The sequence below is a fragment of the Nelumbo nucifera genome, chromosome 2 (assembly GCF_055504915.1).
Source record: "Nelumbo nucifera cultivar China Antique chromosome 2, China Antique-T2T, whole genome shotgun sequence".
NCBI lineage: Eukaryota > Viridiplantae > Streptophyta > Magnoliopsida > Proteales > Nelumbonaceae > Nelumbo > Nelumbo nucifera.
This window is the reverse complement of record NC_142650.1, coordinates 41,650,575-41,667,917: the sequence shown is the minus strand read 5'-3', so window position 1 is coordinate 41,667,917 and position 17,343 is coordinate 41,650,575. Positions and strand designations below refer to the sequence as shown.

Below are 17,343 nucleotides of genomic sequence, written 5' to 3'. Positions count from 1 at the left end.
ACCTGACCAATTTCGTTTTACCCTAAAATTGTTATTTGGCCAAAAACCATTGATTTTGGTCAATGAATTATTGACCCAAGCGGTTGAACCGTTGAACTATTCGGCTGAGAAACGGTTTTTGGCCGCTTTTTGGGTTGTTTGTTTTTTAATATTTTTTTTGTTAATGTGGGCCTTTCATTCGGGCCAGACGATTAGACCGTTTGACCTAAGAATTGGACTATAGAATGGTTACTTATTCGATCCAATTAAAAAACAAAAAAACTTGATCAAAACCCAAACCTAACCCTAAAATGCCTAACCCTAACTTGATGCTATAAGGCCTAATCAAGCCAAGTTTACTCACAACAAAAACTGTCACAACATAGTTGTAACGCCATTTGTACATCTCACCATGAGACTGTGACCCATAGCAATAAGACCAACATGTGTGCGATGTGCAAATACGGATCATGTTCAAACTTTAAACAGAGTTGTGAGCAGGTTACTTATTTATTTATTTGGATGAGGACTAAGGAGAGTTGTGAGCAGATTGAGACTTGGTAATAGAAGGATTTTGTTGTTGTTGGAAGATATGCCCACCAGTTATGTGATATTTTACCGTTAACAACATAAGGGAAAAATTAGAATTTAGAAACTATAAAAGATGCATTGTTAGTAACTGGAAGATTTTGTTCCCGTTGGAAGATACATTAGTTAGTTACGTGATCTTTAACGCTAACGGCATGGGGGAAAATTAGAATTTAGAAACTATAAAATAAGCATTGTCAGTAAAAAAAAATATTTTGTTGCCATTGGAAGATACAGTAGTCAGTTACGTGATCTTTAACGCTAACGGCACAAGGGAAGAAATTAGAATTTAGAAGCTAGGAATTAAAGAAACATTACAAAAGGATGAAACCATAGCGCTCTGTAGAAATTATTAACGATTTCCATCGTTGTTGTCTTCCTCGCATGTTCCTTATCTCTTTGTCTCTCCCATCTCTTTCTATATCTCTCCTCATATGATGCGGTTGTCTTTCATTACAGAGTTCGATAAGAAGATCCATCATCAAATGCAAACGAAACTAGGGTTATAACATTGCAGACATGATGCGAAGAAAGAGAGTAGGGTTTTCTAACTTTCTAAAACTTTCAAGCTTTTTATAGTTAATGGTTTTCTAGAATTGAAGAGAGTGGGGTTTTCTAACTTTCTAAAACGTTCAATTTTCGTGGGTTTTAGATTTCATAGAAAGTCTCAAGTCTCAACGATGGTCAAGGTGAGTGAGACAAATCATTTTTCTTTTCGTTTCCCGCTATAAAGAACGTGGGTTGCAAGTATTCGTTTCGGTTAGAAGAAGTATCTAACAGTCAAGGGAATGAAATCCTCCCTCCGGGTCTTTATCACTAAGAACCACCACGTGTTTGCCACTTGCTTGGCTACTATTGTTCGTAGGATGTGTAAAAATAGCCCCACTATACAGACGACTGACGAGGAAGCCTCATAATATGGGATCATCTATTTACGCTCAAGGTTTTTAGATATGTACCTAAAGACAATAACTAGAGATTCCAATCTAAGGGTAACTTTAAGAATCCTACATCATGGCCGTGGATGTTCGTCCTATTAGCTCAAGTAGTCTTCCACATCCCTTAATAAATACTCAACACATTGACACATGTATATGTAAATACAAAGCTTTTTAAGTTGGTGCCCTTTTTGTTTTATTTTATTTTATTTTTTTGTTTTTGTATTAGTAGAACAATAGAAGTGATTGTTCCCTCGAAGAGAAAAGGATAATGGAAGACGGAGGTGGAGACAAGTTGAGCATCGTGATCAGTCTGATCGAGTATAAAGAAGATGAGGTATCGTATTTGATCCAAGATCTCATCGTCTTTCTTGCTTTAATCTTCTTTTGTGATCTTATCAAGGTTGAAGATTTTTGAAACACAACTATTTTTTTCTTCTTTTGTGATCTCATCTTTGTCTTTCTTCCTTCTATAGCTTATCGAGTATGAACCTGTGTTCCTACTGCAACCTTTGGCCGAAAATGTTACTTAGTTTCGAAATTTGGAAATGAAAATCGCTATTTGCTTTATTTTCATTCTCAGCGCCATTAACTTGGACTTCAGAGGACTAAGATTAACGGTTCGAAACTTGACTGAAGGGATTAAACTTAATGATCCAGAAATCTATGAACTACGAGAAATTACCTCTAATTTAAATTGAGCAAACGAATCTCTATTATATACTTCTTACCAGTAGACAATGAGTCTTATATTTTGATTAATGCAATTCTTGTGTCCACCTATCCTAAAAGGCATTGGATTACCATTACTATTACCATCAAAATCCATTTCCAGCCATCCATTCTTTCATGATTTCCTTTTGCTCCTTATTTTCTTACTCTTTTGGTTGAGGAGGCAGCAATTGCAACCTATTTTTTTGTGAATATCATCGATAATGAAATCTAAGAACAAGTACATTGTTATTAACAGGGGTGTAAACGGATCGAATTCAAATCGGATCATACAATATCCGAATTCGAATCCTATTAGAAAATTCGATATCCAACGAATATTGAAAATTAATATATAAAATTGAATCCGATTAAATATTCGAATATTCGATTCGAATTTGATTACTTAATTATTTTAGATAATTAATAAATATATAAAATAAATATTTTATTGATATAAGGTATATAAATATATAAATTATTTATATAACTTAATTATTATATAAAATATTTCATATATTATGTATAAAAATTAAATAATAAGTTAATTTTGGATATTTATCGAATTGAATTATGTCATATCCGAATTATAATTCGATTAACTATTCAGTAAGAATAGGATATCCGAATTTGACCGATTGGATATCCGAATGATCCAAATTCAATTCGATTATATCGAATATCGGAATTTGAAATTCGGATTTTTGAATACCATTGACACCCCTAATTCTTAAACAATGTGCCTCTCTTACTGTAATGCTTTTTATTAAAGCATCTTTGCTTCTTTGTTTTCCCTTGATAATTTGTGCACTTCTCTCCTTCCATTTTGTTAAAATCATAGTAGCTATTGTACACCTCAACACTATAGTCTTATTTTCTTTGACAACCTGAGTGTCAGCACCTCATTTTTGTTTGATTTGCCACCTAAAACCTTCATTTTCCCCAAACACCCAATCAAACTCATCCAACTTCTTTGAAACACCCAAAAACCCAAAAAACCCGAATTTAATCCTGAGAACCCTATATATACCATTAAAGTTTCCTAATATATATCTGATGGCCCCAATCGACCCTCACTTACACCTAAACCATTAGATCAGATGCAACCATCAGACCTAGGACCTCCAAAAACACATACCCATGAAATTTGAACTCAAGATTCCTCCGTTCACCCATCCATCAAACAAGGATTCTATTTCAACCATTACGACACCCACAACCCATATTCACTTGATCCGAACACATCTAAACCAATCAAACCTTTATAATCACCCCAGAATACCAGAAAAATCCTTCATATAAAATTTCAGCCCATAACACCTCCATTTACCCTCAATCATGCCAAGATTCCATTTCAAGGTTCCAAAATATCTGGATTACAAATCTGTCTGATCCGAGCCCACTTGGGCCAATCGGACCACACCAATCAATTCAGGATATCCGGAAATCCCACCCTATAAAATTTCAGCCAAAAATACATTCATTAACCCATCAATCCAAAAATATTCCATTTCAGTCAATCCTATTACTCCACAAACACAAACCCACTCCCTGTGGTCGGTTCCATCTCAACCCTTCCTTGCCACTCAAAAATTTCCACCCTTGAACCAGACCCCTCCGTTCAGTCTCCTAGACCGGTTCTGACCGGGTTCGCGAAATTTCAAATTACCCGTAAATTTGGTAAAAATCGCAAAAGCACCTCTGCATTCAATATAAAAATGATTGAAACCTTAGGGTTAATGAAGCGAGTTCACATCTCCGCGCGACAAGGAGCCGCCCCACAAACGCCACGGAGATGTTCACAATATACGGCGGGATGTGCTGTGGGGTGGCTCATTGTGGGACGGAGATGTGATCTCGCGGCGGATCTGCACTCATCTCCGGGTAAGGGTAAACGAAGGAACCCACTATTCACCCTCGACCAAATAGAGCGGCGGCTGGGAAGAGAATCGGCGGATCTAAACCCATCTCCGCTCTCTCTCTCCCGCTCTCTCTCCCAGATCCTCTTCTTCTCTCTTCTCCTTCTTCTTCCCCTCTTCCCCCGTTGTCTCTCTCGTTCCGTTTCGTCACCGCCGCCGGTAGATCTGCCCGTCCCCTCTCGAATCTCTCTCAGTATTCTCTCTCTTTCTTCTTTTTCTTCTTCGTTTTTCGTCTCCACTACTCTGTCACCATCGAACCGGAAATGACGAGAGCGGCGGCGGCGTACCAGACTACCAGTGGTAGTCTCCTCCATTCCTGCCCATTCTCTCCTTTTTCCCTCACGTTCTCTCTCTCTTTTTTTTTTCATCCTGACCGTCCCCTATTTTCTACCAAACTGTAACCGAACAACCTCCTGCTCGTCTTCTCCTCTCTTGACGCAATGGTGGGCGGTGGTTATTAGCGGCGACGGCGGTTCTTCCCTTCCCTATTTCCCATCGCCAATCGAGCAGAAGATGACAGATGATGAATAACAAACTCCCCGTTTGATGTCTTAGTCCGGTTAGCCGTCGAGCAACACCGTCATCTTTCAAGGAAAGTTTCACCTAGTGTCGGCTATCCCCTGTTGATAGAATCGGTTCTTTACGTCTCCCCACTGAACTTTGCCAAACATCATCGGAATTATCGCCTCCAATCACTATTGTCGTCTCAAGGTCCAACGATTGTTTCTTCTTGTCATCCTTCCCATTTGCTACAATCGATCTCAGTCTAAGGCCAAAATCCAATCAGGTAATTCTATCATTGCTCCCCCATTGTGTGATTTTCTTCATCTATTTTCTGGGTTTTATCGTCTTGAATCATGATATCTTTTGCATCTGAGGAGAGGGAAAGCTTACGGATCCGGTGATGAAGTTCCACCGAACTGGCTCCTGTAAGCTCTGGACTCTCACCCAATCCCGTGTTTTATCATTTTCAAATGGATTTGTTTTAAACCTGCTAATTGAGTAGAGATTGAATGATTCATTTATGTCTTCTTTGGCTAGTTCTCTCTGTAAAGTGTCAGCTAATTAGTGTTCATTTTCTTTCTGTTCTTTGTGACTCGTTGATTTGTTGTTCCTAGTTATTTTAGAAAGTTCTGCAATTAGATTATGTATGCAATCGTTTCATTTGGTTCTGCTTGATTTGCTACACGACTGCATTCTGATTTTGTTAGAAAAATCTGGAGGGATAATATATTAGGAAGGATTGCTTTTCTCTGTAGCTTGAAAAATGAAAGGGTAGGGGTGATCAGTTACAAAGAGCATTTAGATCTAAAAAATCAAAAACAAAAGCAAAATAATAAAATAAAAAATAAAAAATAAAAAATAGTGTTTTTTTTGTTATTTATTTATCCTTAGATTTACTTTCTTTCTTATCTTCCTTGATTAGTCATGAATTTGTGATTATGTTTATTGGAATCACCATGTGGGCCCACTTATTCTACCTGGGAGAGGGGTGCCTAACCCCTTCCCTCTCCCATCTAAGACCTACCCGGACTGGTTAGCTGGTGCCTCGGGCTATTGGGGTCACTATTGAGCCAAACTGATTTTAATGCCATTCTTGGAAGTCCCATCACCTCCATTTCCTTAATTGATGGGTGGCGACTCCACTTTCAGCCCAAGTGGCAAATGAGACGTTTTCTGACGCTCAAACCGAGTGTGGAACCACCAAACAACTTTTAAAACTAGCAGGGAGGTACCACTCACATGCAAGAGGGCCCAGAACTTCTGCCAAATTCAATAGACAGACAGATTTGAGATTAGTAAGTTGCAAGCGTCTCTTCATTAGATTTGCACATAATATGGCAATTAATAGATAAATACTTGTTGGGTTTCTTGCTTAATTTGTAATAATAACGTCATTAAATATCCCATGATAGACTTCCTAGTAGACGAAACTAATTTTCACAGGGATTAGAACACACAAATTTCCCATCATAAAATAGGACAACTGGAAGGACTAGACGAAATTAAAGATTTTAAAAAGGTACAAGAAAATTAGCTGGTAAGATAGGGACCTAGAAACGATGGCCCGATCTCATTGAAACAAGAGGAATTTTAGAATCGCTAAGGTTTTTTCTAAACCCAGAGTTCTGTCCAAAGCCCGGAGGGGATGAGGAGATAGCAAACTCAGAAATGAATTTACTTTTAAGAGAGGATAGGTAAAGAGTGAGGGGTAAATATCTTTTAACGGAGACTCCCCACACAAGGGTCTTCCCAAAATCTGATTTTGTTGCCAAAGAAAAGGTCATCCCTGATTATATCAAGGTAGAATGGGAGGATATTGTTGATGGATTTCCATGGAGTGAGGCATAGTAGCTCTATGTGATAGTCTAGTATCCCAACCATTATTCATGAGATATGGTTTTCCGAGAGAATGGTTGGGATGCTGTTGTTCTACGCAAAGCTATCCTTGCTTCTCCTTGGATGGCTAATACATTTCCCATGCTTCTTAATCACATTGGGTATGATATCTCTTTTGGGAATAAGATTAAATTCTGGAAGTATCTCTAGCATGGGGAGTCCCCTATGAAAGATGTGTTTCCTTCTCTCTGTGCATATCTGATCTTAAGACTAAACAAACTTTGAGTTTGTTCTTTCTTCTTCTTCGTCCCTTGGTTTTGATTAGAATTTGGGTTTTAGGAGAAATTTTAGAGAGCCTATTTTTTTTTTTTTTGTTTCTAATCTTTTGGGTTCCTAACTCTACGGGTAAGTTCTCTTGTGGTTCCTTTTTTAATATGTTTATCAAGGTCAGTCCCCTTCTAGGTCCTTTCTTGTGAAGGGAGTCTAGTGTGCATCAATTCCCTCAAAAGTTCGTACTTTTTATTAGGTATTCTTTCATGGTAGCATCAACACTTGTGACATGTTGCAAAAACGGAGATCTGGCTAGCCTATATTTCCTAATTGATACATCATGTGAAAATTGATTGGTGAGATTGCTTGCCTCTTATTAATCTCTTGCCCATTGGCTTGTATTTTAAATTGATTCTTGCTTTTTTTGGTTGTAAGTGGGATCCTGCTGTTAACATGGATAGATTGTTTGACTCCTCTATAGTAGATGCTTGAAGGAGGTGGATGTTAATTGGAGCTTTAGGAATGAAATAATGTGCTTCAAATTGTACTCAAAGGATATGCAGATTGAAATTAAATGGGTTCAAATATCAGTTAATGGCTTGGCTTATTGCCTGGCTAACTAGGGATTTAATACACAACTACTTTTTTTTTGAATTTAGTGTAATGTAAAATGTATTGGTAGGTGGGATAGTTGAGGGTGTCAGTATATCTCATTGTTTGTAGTCACAACCTCTTGTAGTACCTTGTTTGTAGTCACAACCTCTTGTATATCTCCTTGTTTACTGTTTTTGGAATTTCTCAAAGGTTTATATGTAGCTGTTGTAGTTTAATGTCTGGAAGCCAAGGAGCCATCTGCACTTGGTTTAGACACCTATTAGAGGCGATATTATTTCTGCTTGGCTGACGCTGCAGCTACAATCAACTGGAACTCTATATATTGGATCTTTTGTTATATAGAACTGAACTGAATAGCTTGAGTTCTTCTTCTATAATCAACTAGTAGGGAGGTACCACCCTCATGGAGGAGGGGCCGGAACTTTTTCCAAATGCAATAGACAAACAGATTTGAGATCAGTAAGTTGCAAGCCGTCTCATTAGATTTGCACATAATATAACAATTAAGAGATATATACTTGTTGGTTTTCTTGCTTAATTTGTAATAATCACAATCCATTAATACCCCATGGTAGACTTTCCAGTAGAAGGACCTAATTTTTGCAGGGATTAGAACACACGAATTTCCCTTCATAAGAAAGGACAACTGGAAGGGCTAGACGAAATTAAGCATTTTAAAAAGGTACAAGAAAATTCACCGGTAAGACTAGGGGCCCACAAACGATGTTCCGGTCTCATTGAAACAAGAGGAATTTAAGAATCCATAAGGTTTTTTCTAAACCCAGAATTCTGTCCAAAGCCCGGAGGAGATGAGGACATAGCAAACTCAGAAATGCGTTTACATTTAAGAGAGGATAGGTAAATAGTGAGGGGGTAAATATCTTTTAACGGAGACTCCCCAACACAAGGGTCTTCCCAAAATCTGATTTTGTTACCAAAGAAATGATCATGCCTGATTAGATTAAGGTAGAATGGGAGGATATTGTTGATGGATTTCCATGGAGTGAGACGTAGTAGCTGTATGTGATAGTCAAGTATCCCAACCATTATTCATGAGCTATGGTTTCCGAGAGAAGGGTTGGGATGCTGTTGTTCTACGTAGCTGTTGTAGTTTAATGTCTGGAAGCCAAGGAGCCATCTGCACTTGGTTTAGACACCTATTAGAGGCGATATTATTTCTGCTTGGCTGACGCTGCAGCTACAATCAACTGGAACTCTATATATTGGATCTTTTGTTATAACTGAACTGAATAGCTTGAGTTCTTCTATAATCAAATAGTAGGGAGGTACCACCCTCATGGAGGGGCCGGAGCTTTTTCCAAATGCAATAGACAAACAGATTTGAGATCAGTAAGTTGCAAGCCGTCTCCTCATTAGATTTGCACATAATATAACAATTAAGAGATATATACTTGTTGGTTTTCTTGCTTAATTTGTAATAATCACAATCCATTAATACCCCATGGTAGACTTTCAGTAGGACCTAATTTTTGCAGGGATTAGAACACACGAATTTCCCTTCATAAGAAAGGACAACTGGAAGGGCTAGACGAAATTAAGCACATTTTAAAAAGGTACAAGAAAATTCACCGGTAAGACTAGGGGCCCACAAACGATGTTCCGGTCTCATTGAAACAAGAGGAATTTAAGAATCCATAAGGTTTTTTCTAAACCCAGAATTCTGTCCAAAGCCCGGAGGAGATGAGGACATAGCAAACTCAGAAATGCGTTTACTTTTAAGAGAGGATAGGTAAATAGTGAGGGGGTAAATATCTTTTAACGGAGACTCCCCAACACAAGGGTCTTCCCAAAATCTGATTTTGTTACCAAAGAAATGATCATGCCTGATTAGATTAAGGTAGAATGGGAGGATATTGTTGATGGATTTCCATGGAGTGAGACATAGTAGCTGTATGTGATAGTCCAGTATCCCAACCATTATTCATGAGCTATGGTTTCCGAGAGAAGGGTTGGGATGCTGTTGTTCTACGCAAAGCTATCGTTGCTTCTCCTTGGATGGCTAAGACTTTTCCCCGCTTCTTAATCACATTGGGTATGATATCTCTTTTGGGAATAAGATTAGATTCTGGAAGTATTTCTGGCATGGTGAGTTCCCTATGGAAGATGTGTTTCCTTCTCTCTGTGCATATCTGATCTCAAGACTAAACCAAATTTTGAGTTTGTTGTTTCTTATTCTTCATCCCTTGGTTTTGATTGGAATTTGGGTTTTAGGAGAAATTTGAGAGAGTCAAATTTTTTTCTTGTTTATAATCTTTTGGGTTCCTAACTCTACGGGTAAGTTCTCTTGTGGTTCTGTTTTTAATGTTTATCTAGGATAGTCCCCCTGTAGGTCCTTTCTCGTGAATGGAGTCTAGTGTGCATCTATTCCCTCAAAAGTTAGTACTTTTTGTAAGGTATTATTTCGTGGTGGTATCCACAATTGTGTCATGTTGCAAAAAACGAGATCTGGCTAGCCTCTATTTCCAAAATGTAAGTGGGATCCTCCAGTTAACTTGGATAGATTGATTGACTCCTCTATAGTTAGATGCTTGAAGGTGGTGGATGTTAATTGGAGCTTTAGGAATGAAATGATGTGCTTCAAATTGTACTCAAAGGATATGCAGATTGAAACTAAATGGGTTCAAATATCAGTTAATGGCTTGGCTTATTGCTGGCTAACTAGGGATTTAATACACAACTACTTTTTTTTTTGAATTTGGTGTAATGTAAAATGTATTGGTGGGTGGGATAGTTGAGGGTGTCAGTATATGTCCTTGTTTGTAGTCACAACCTCTTGTAGTACCTTTTTAAATTTAATGAACTAAATTTTAATTTGTTTTGCTAATAAAAAAAAATCTTAGTTTAACCCCACTGTTTCCCTCCTCACAACTTCTTCCAACTGCTCTTGCTCTTCCTTGTCAATTTCCTCTATTTGACTAATCAGACTTTCTTGCAATCTTTCAAAAAGGAAATTTGTTGCACTCTTTAATCTTTAACATCAACGCTTGGCTTTGGAAACTGTAAGAGGTGCATCTCACTTTTTAGTGTTTCACTTACTTAGCTTGACTTCTGAAACTGTATTGGTGTTATCTATATTTGTTTGCTATGTTTACTGTTTTTGGAATTTCTCAAATGTTTATATGTAGCTATCGTAGTTTAATGTCTGGCTGCCAAGGAGCCATCTGCACTTGGTTTAGACACCCATTACAAGTTATATTATTTCTGCTTGGCTGCCGCTGATGCTACAATCAACTGGAACTCTATATATTGGATCTCTTGTTATATAGAACTGAACTGAATAGCTTGAGTTCTTCTTCTATAATCAACTAGTAGGGAGGTACCACCCTCATGGAGGAGGGGCCGGAACTTTTTCTAAATGCAATAGACAAACAGATTTGAGATCAGTAAGTTGCAAGCCGTCTCCTCATTAGATTTGCACATAATATAACATCTAAGAGAAATATACTTGTTGGGTTTCTTGCTTAATTTGTAATAATCACAATCCATTAATACCCGATGGTAGACTTCCTAGTAGAAGGACGCAATTTTTGCAGGGATTAGAACACACAAATTTCCCTTCATAAGAAAGGACAACTGGAAGGGCTAGACGAAATTAAGCATTTTAAAAAGGTACAAGAAAATTCACCGGTAAGACTAGGGACCCACACACGATGTTCCGGTCTCATTGAAACAAGAGGAATTTAAGAATCCATAAGGTTTTTTCTAAACCCAGAATTCTGTACAAAGCCCGGAGGAGACGAGGACATAGCAAACTCAGAAATGCGTTTACTTTTAAGAGAGGATAGGTAAATAGTGAGGGGGTAAATATGTTTTAACGGAGACTCCCCAAGACAAGGGTCTTCCCAAAATCTGATTTTGTTACCAAAGAAATGATCATGCCTGATTAGATTAAGGTAGAATGGGAGGATATTGTTAATGGATTTCCATGGCGTGAAACATAGTAGCTGTATGTGATAGTCCAGTATCCCAACCATTATTCATGAGCTATTGTTTCCGAGAGAAGGGTTGGGATGCTGTTGTTCTACGCAAAGCTATCGTTGCTTCTCCTTGGATGGCTAAGACTTTTCCCCGCTTCTTAATCACATTGGGTATGATATCTCTTTTGGGAATAAGATTAAATTCTGGAAGTATTTCTGGCATGGTGAGTCCCCTATGAAAGATGTGTTTCCTTCTCTCTGTGCATATCTGATCTCAAGACTAAACCAAATTTTGAGTTTGTTGTTTCTTATTCTTCATCCCTTGGTTTTGATTGGAATTTGGGTTTTAGGTGAAATTTGAGAGAGTCTAATTCTTTTCTTGTTTATAATCTTTTGGGTTCTTAACTCTACGGGTGAGTTCTCTTGTGGTTCTGTTTTTAATATGTTTCTCTAGGAGAGTCCCTCTGTAGGTCCTTTCTCGTGAATGGAGTCTAGTGTGCATCTATTTCCTCAAAAGTTAGTACATTTTGTAAGGTATTCTTTCCTGGTGGTATCAACAATAGCGTCATGTTGCAAAAAAGGAGATCTGGCTAGCCTATATTTCCAAAATGTAGGTGGGATCCTCCTGTTAACTTGGATAGATTGTTTGACTCCTCTATAGTTAGATGCTTGAAGGAGGTGGATGTTAATTGGAGCTTTAGGAATGAATTGATGTGCTTCAAATTGTACTCAAAGGATATGCAGATTGAAACTAAATGGGTTCAAATATCAGTTAATGGCTTGGCTTATTGCCTGGCTAACTAGGGATTTAATACACAACTACTTTTTTTTGAATTCGGTGTAATGTAAACCGTATTGGTGGCTGGGATAGTTGAGGGCGTCAGTATATCTCCTTGTTTGTAGTCACAACCTCTTGTAGTACCTTTTTAAATTTAATGAGCAAAATTTTCATTTGTGTTGCTGATAAAAAAATTCTTAGTTTAACCCCACTGTTTCCTTCCTCACAACTTCTTCCAACTGCTCTTGCTCTTCCTTGTCAATTTCCTCTATTTGACTAATCAGACTTTCTTGCAATCTTTCAAAAAGGAAATTTGTTGCACTCTTTAATCTTTAACATCAACGCTTGGCTTTGGAAACTGTAAGAGGTGCATCTCACTTTTTAGTGTTTCACTTGCTTAGCTTGACTTCTGAAACTGTATTGGTGTTATCTATATTTGTTTGCTATGTTTACTGTTTTTGGAAGTTCTCAAAGGTTTATATGTAGCTGTCGTATTTTAATGTCGGGAAGCCAAGGGGCCATCTGCACTTGGTTTCGACACCTATTAAAGGTGATATTATTTCTGCTTGGCTGACGCTGCAGCTACAATAGAACTGAACTACGAGTTCTTTTGTTATATAGAACTCTATATATTGGATCTTTTGTTATATAGAACTGAACTGAATAGCTTGAGTTCTTCTTCTATAATCAACTAGTAGGGAGGCACCACCCTCATGGAGGAGGGGCCGGAACTTTTTCCAAATGCAATAGACAAACAGATTTGAGATCAGTAAGTTGCAAGCCGTCTCCTCATTAGATTTGCACATAATGTAACAATTAAGAGATATATACTTGTTGGGTTTCTTGCTTAATTTGTAATAATCACAATCCATTAATACCCCATGGTAGACTTCCCAGTAGAAGGACCTAATTTTCGCAGGGATTAGAACACACAAATTTCCCTTCATAAGACAGGACAACTGGAAGGGCTAGACGAAATTAAACATTTTAAAAAGGTACAAGAAAATTCACCGGTAAGACTAGGTACCCACAAACGATGTTCCGATCTCATTGAAACAAGAGGAATTTAAGAATCCACAAGGTTTTTTCTAAACCCAGAATTCTGTCCAAAGCCCGGAGGAGACGAGGACATATCTAACTCAGAAATGCGTTTACTTTTAAGAGACGATAGGTAACTAGTGAGGGGGTAAATATCTTTTAACGGAGACTCCCCAACACGGGTCTTCCCAAAATCTGATTTTGTTGCCAAAGAAATGATCATGCCTGATTAGATTAAGGTAGAATGGGAGGATATTGTTGATGGATTTCCATGGAGTGAGGCATAGTAGCTCTATGTGATAGTCCAGTATCCCAACCATTATTCATGAGCTATGGTTTCTGAGAGAAGGGTTGGGATGCTGTTCTACGCAAAGCTATCCTTGCTTCTCCTTGGATGGCCAATACTTTTCCCAGCTTCTTAATCACATTGGGTATGATATCTCTTTTGGGAATAAGATTAAATTCTGGAAGTATTTCTGGCATGGTGAGTCCCCTATGAAAGATGTGTTTCCTTCTCTCTGTGCATATCTGATCTTAAGACTAACCAAATTTTGAGTTTGTTATTTCTTATTCTTCATCCCTTGGTTTTGAATGGAATTTGGGTTTTAGGAGAAATTTGAGAGTCTAATTTTTTTCTTGAGGTGCATCTCACTTTTTAGTGTTTCACTTATCTTGACTTCTGAAATGTATTGCCGTTATCTATATTTGTTTGCTATGTTTACTATTTTTGGAATTTCTCAAAGATTTATCTGTAGCTGTCGTAGTTTAATGTCTGGAAGCCAAGGAGCCATCTGCACTTGGTTTAGGCACCTATTACAGGCGATACTATTTCTGCTTGGCTGACGCTGCAGCTACAATCAACTGGTACTCTATATATTGGAACTCTTGTTATATAGAACTGAACTGAATAGCTTGAGTTCTTCTTCTATAATCAACTTGTAGGGACGTACAAACACATCCAAGAGGGCTAGGAACTTTTTCCAAATTCCATAGACAAACAGATTTGAGATTAGTAAGTTGCAAGCCATTTGTTCGTTAGATTTGCACATAATATGCCAATTGAGAGAGAAATACTTGTTGGTTATCTTAATTTTTAATCCTCACTAGCCAGTAATACCCCATAGTAGATATCCCAGTAGACGGAACTAATTTTCGCTGGGAATAGAACGCACAAATTTGCCTTCATAAGAAAGGACAACTGGAAGGACTAGACAAAATTAAAGATTTAAAAAATGTACAAGAAAATTCACCCGTAAGACTAGGGATTGACAAACGACGGCCCGATCTCACTGAAACTAGAGGAATTTTAGAATCCCTAAGGTTTTTTTCTAAACCCAGAGTTCTGTCCATAGCCCGGAGGAAATGAGGAGATTGCAAACACATAAATGAGTTTACATTTAAGAGAGGATAGGTAAGGAGTGAGGGGTAAATATCTTTTAACGGAGACTCCCCAACACAAGGGTCTTCCCAAAATCTGATTTTGTTGCCGAAGAAAAGTTCATGGATGATTATATTAAGGTAGAATGGGAGGATATTGTTGATGGATTTCCTTGGAGTGAGGTTTAGTAGCTCTATGTGATAGTCCAGTATTCCAACCATTATTCATGAGCTATGGTTTCCGAGAGAAGGGTTGGGATGCTGTTGTTCTACGCAAAGCTATCCTTGCTTCTCCTTGGATGGCTAATACTTTTCCCATGCTTCTTAATCACATTGGGTATGATATCTCTTTTGGGAATAAGATTAACTTCTGGAAGTATCTCTAGCATTGGGAGTCCCATATGAAAGACGTGTTTCCTTCTATATGTGCATTTCTGATCTTAAGACTAAACCAAACTTTGAGTTTGTTCTTTCTCCTATTTCATCCCTTTGTTTTGATTGAAATTTGGGTTTTAGGAGAAATTTTAGAGAGCCTAAGTTTTTTCTTGTTTCTTATCTTTTGGGTTCCTAATTCTACGGGTAAGTTCTCTTGTGGTTCCTTTTTTAATATTTATATCAAGGTCAGTCCCCCTCTAGGTCCTTTCTTGTGAAAGGAGTCCAGTGTGCTTATTCTACCTCAAAAGTTAGTACTTTTTGCTGGGTATTCTTTCATGGTAGTCTTAACGCTTGTGACATATGGCAAAAAAGGAGACCCGGCTAGCCTATATTTCCTATCTGGTGGATCATGTGAAAATTGAATGGTGAGATTGCAGGCCCCTTACTTATCTCTTGGCCATTGGCTTGTATTTTAAATTGGTTCTTGCTCTTTTTGGTTGTAAGTGAGTTCCTCTTGTTAACTTGGATAAATTGTTTGACTCCTCTATGGTTAGCTGCTTGATGGAGGTGTATGTTGCTTGGTGCTTTTGGAATGAAGTAATTTGCTTCAAATTGTTCTTAAAGGACATGTAGATTGAAATTAAATGGGTTCAAATATCTATTAATGGCTTGGCTTATTGCGTTGATAAGGAGGGATTTAATAGACAACTACTTTTTTGGCTTTGATGTAGTGGAAAATGTATGGGTGGGTGGGATAGTTAAGGGTGTCAGTATATCTCCTTGTTTGTAGTCACAACCTCCTGTAGTGCCTTTTTAAATTTATGTACAAAATTTTCATTTGTGTTGCTAATAAAAAAATCATAGTTTAACCCCACTGTTTCCCTCCTCACAACTTCTTCCAACTGCTCTTGCTCTTCCTTATCAATTTCCTCTATTTGACTAATCAGATTTTCTTGCAATCTTTCAAATTAAAGTTTGTTGCACTCTTTAATCTTTAACATCAACGCTTGGTTTTGGAAACTGTAAGAGGGGCATCTCACTTTTTAGCGTTTCACTTTCTTATCTTGACTTCCGAAACTGTAATGGTGTTATCTATATTTGTTTGCTATGTTTACTGTTTTTGGAATTTCTCAAAGGTTTATATGTAGCTGTCGTAGTTTAATGTCTGGAAACCAAGGAGCCATCTGCACTTGGTTTAGACACCTTTTACAGGCGATATTATTTCTGCTTGGCTGACGTTGCTGCTACAATCAACTGGTACTCTATATATTGGAACTCTTGTTATATAGAACTGAACTGAATAGCTTGAGTTCTTCTTCTATAATTAACTAGTAGGGAGGTACCACCACATCCAAGAGGGCTAGGAACTTTTTCCAAATTCCATAGACAAACAGATTTGAGATTAGTAAGTTGCAAGCCATTTGTTCATTAAATTTGCACATAATATGCCAATTGAGAGATAAATACTTGTTGGTTTTCATAATTTTTAATCATCACAAGCCAATAGTACCCCATGGTAGACTGCCCAGTAGAAGGAACTAATTTTCGCTGGAAATAGAACACACAAATTTGCCTTCATAAGAAAGGACAACTGGAAGGACTAGACAAAATTAATGGTTTTAAAAAGATACAAGAAAATTCACCCATAAGACTAGGGACTGACAAACGACGGCCCGATCTTATTGAAACAAGAGGAATTTTAGAATCCCTAGGGTTTTTTTCTAAACCCAGAGTTCTGTCCAGAGCCCGGAGGAGATGAGGAGATAGCAAACTCAGAAATGAGTTTACATTTAAGAGAGGATAGGTAAATAGTGAGGGGTAGATATCTTTTAACGGAGACTCCCGAACACCAGGGTCTTCCAAAATCTGACTTTGTTTCCAAAGAAAAGGTCATGGATGATGCTACAATCAACTGGAACTCTAGATATTGGAACTCTTGTTATATGGAACTGAACTTAATAGCTTGAGTCCTGCTGCCACAATCAACTTGTGGGGAGGTACCACCCACATCCTAGAGGGCCCGGAAGTTTTTCCAAATTCAGTAGACAAACAGATTTGAGATTAGTAAGTTGCAAGCCATTTCTTCATTAGATTTGCACATAGTATACCAATTAGAGTTAAATACTTGTTGGGTTTGTTGCTTAATTTGTAATAATCACAAGCCATTAATACCCCATGGCAGACTTCCAAGTAGACGGAACTAATTTTTGCAGGGATTAGAACACACAGATTTCCCTTCATAAGAAAGGAGAACTGGAAGGACTAGACAAAATTCAAGATTTTAAAAAGGTACAAGAAAATTCTCCGGTAAGACTAGGGACCCACAACGACGGTCCGATCTCTTTGAAAGAAGAGGAATTTTAGAATCCCTTAGGTTTTTTCTATACCCAGAGTTCTTGCCAGAGCCCAGAGGAGATGAGGAGATAGCAAACTCAGTTAGTTTACATTGAAGAGAGGATAGGTAAAGAGTGAGGGGT

General features: G+C 37.8%; 1 protein-coding gene across 17 annotated transcripts in view; it reads left to right on the top strand.

The window, feature by feature from the left end:
- The first annotated feature begins 3,671 nt into the window (after nucleotides 1-3,671).
- The window catches only part of LOC104599265 (uncharacterized), a 46,135-nt gene continuing 32,463 nt past the window's right edge, over nucleotides 3,672-17,343 (top strand). For 3 of the 17 annotated variants that reach the window (XR_016082338.1, XR_016082334.1, XR_016082335.1), the window contains exon 1: nucleotides 3,672-4,922. The gene's annotated coding sequence lies outside the window, so the exon portion shown is untranslated. Of the gene's footprint in view, nucleotides 6,881-7,001; nucleotides 7,540-17,343 lie in introns of those variants that run through there. The other 14 variants (XR_016082331.1, XR_016082330.1, XR_016082336.1 and 11 more) reach the window with 12 other exon arrangements.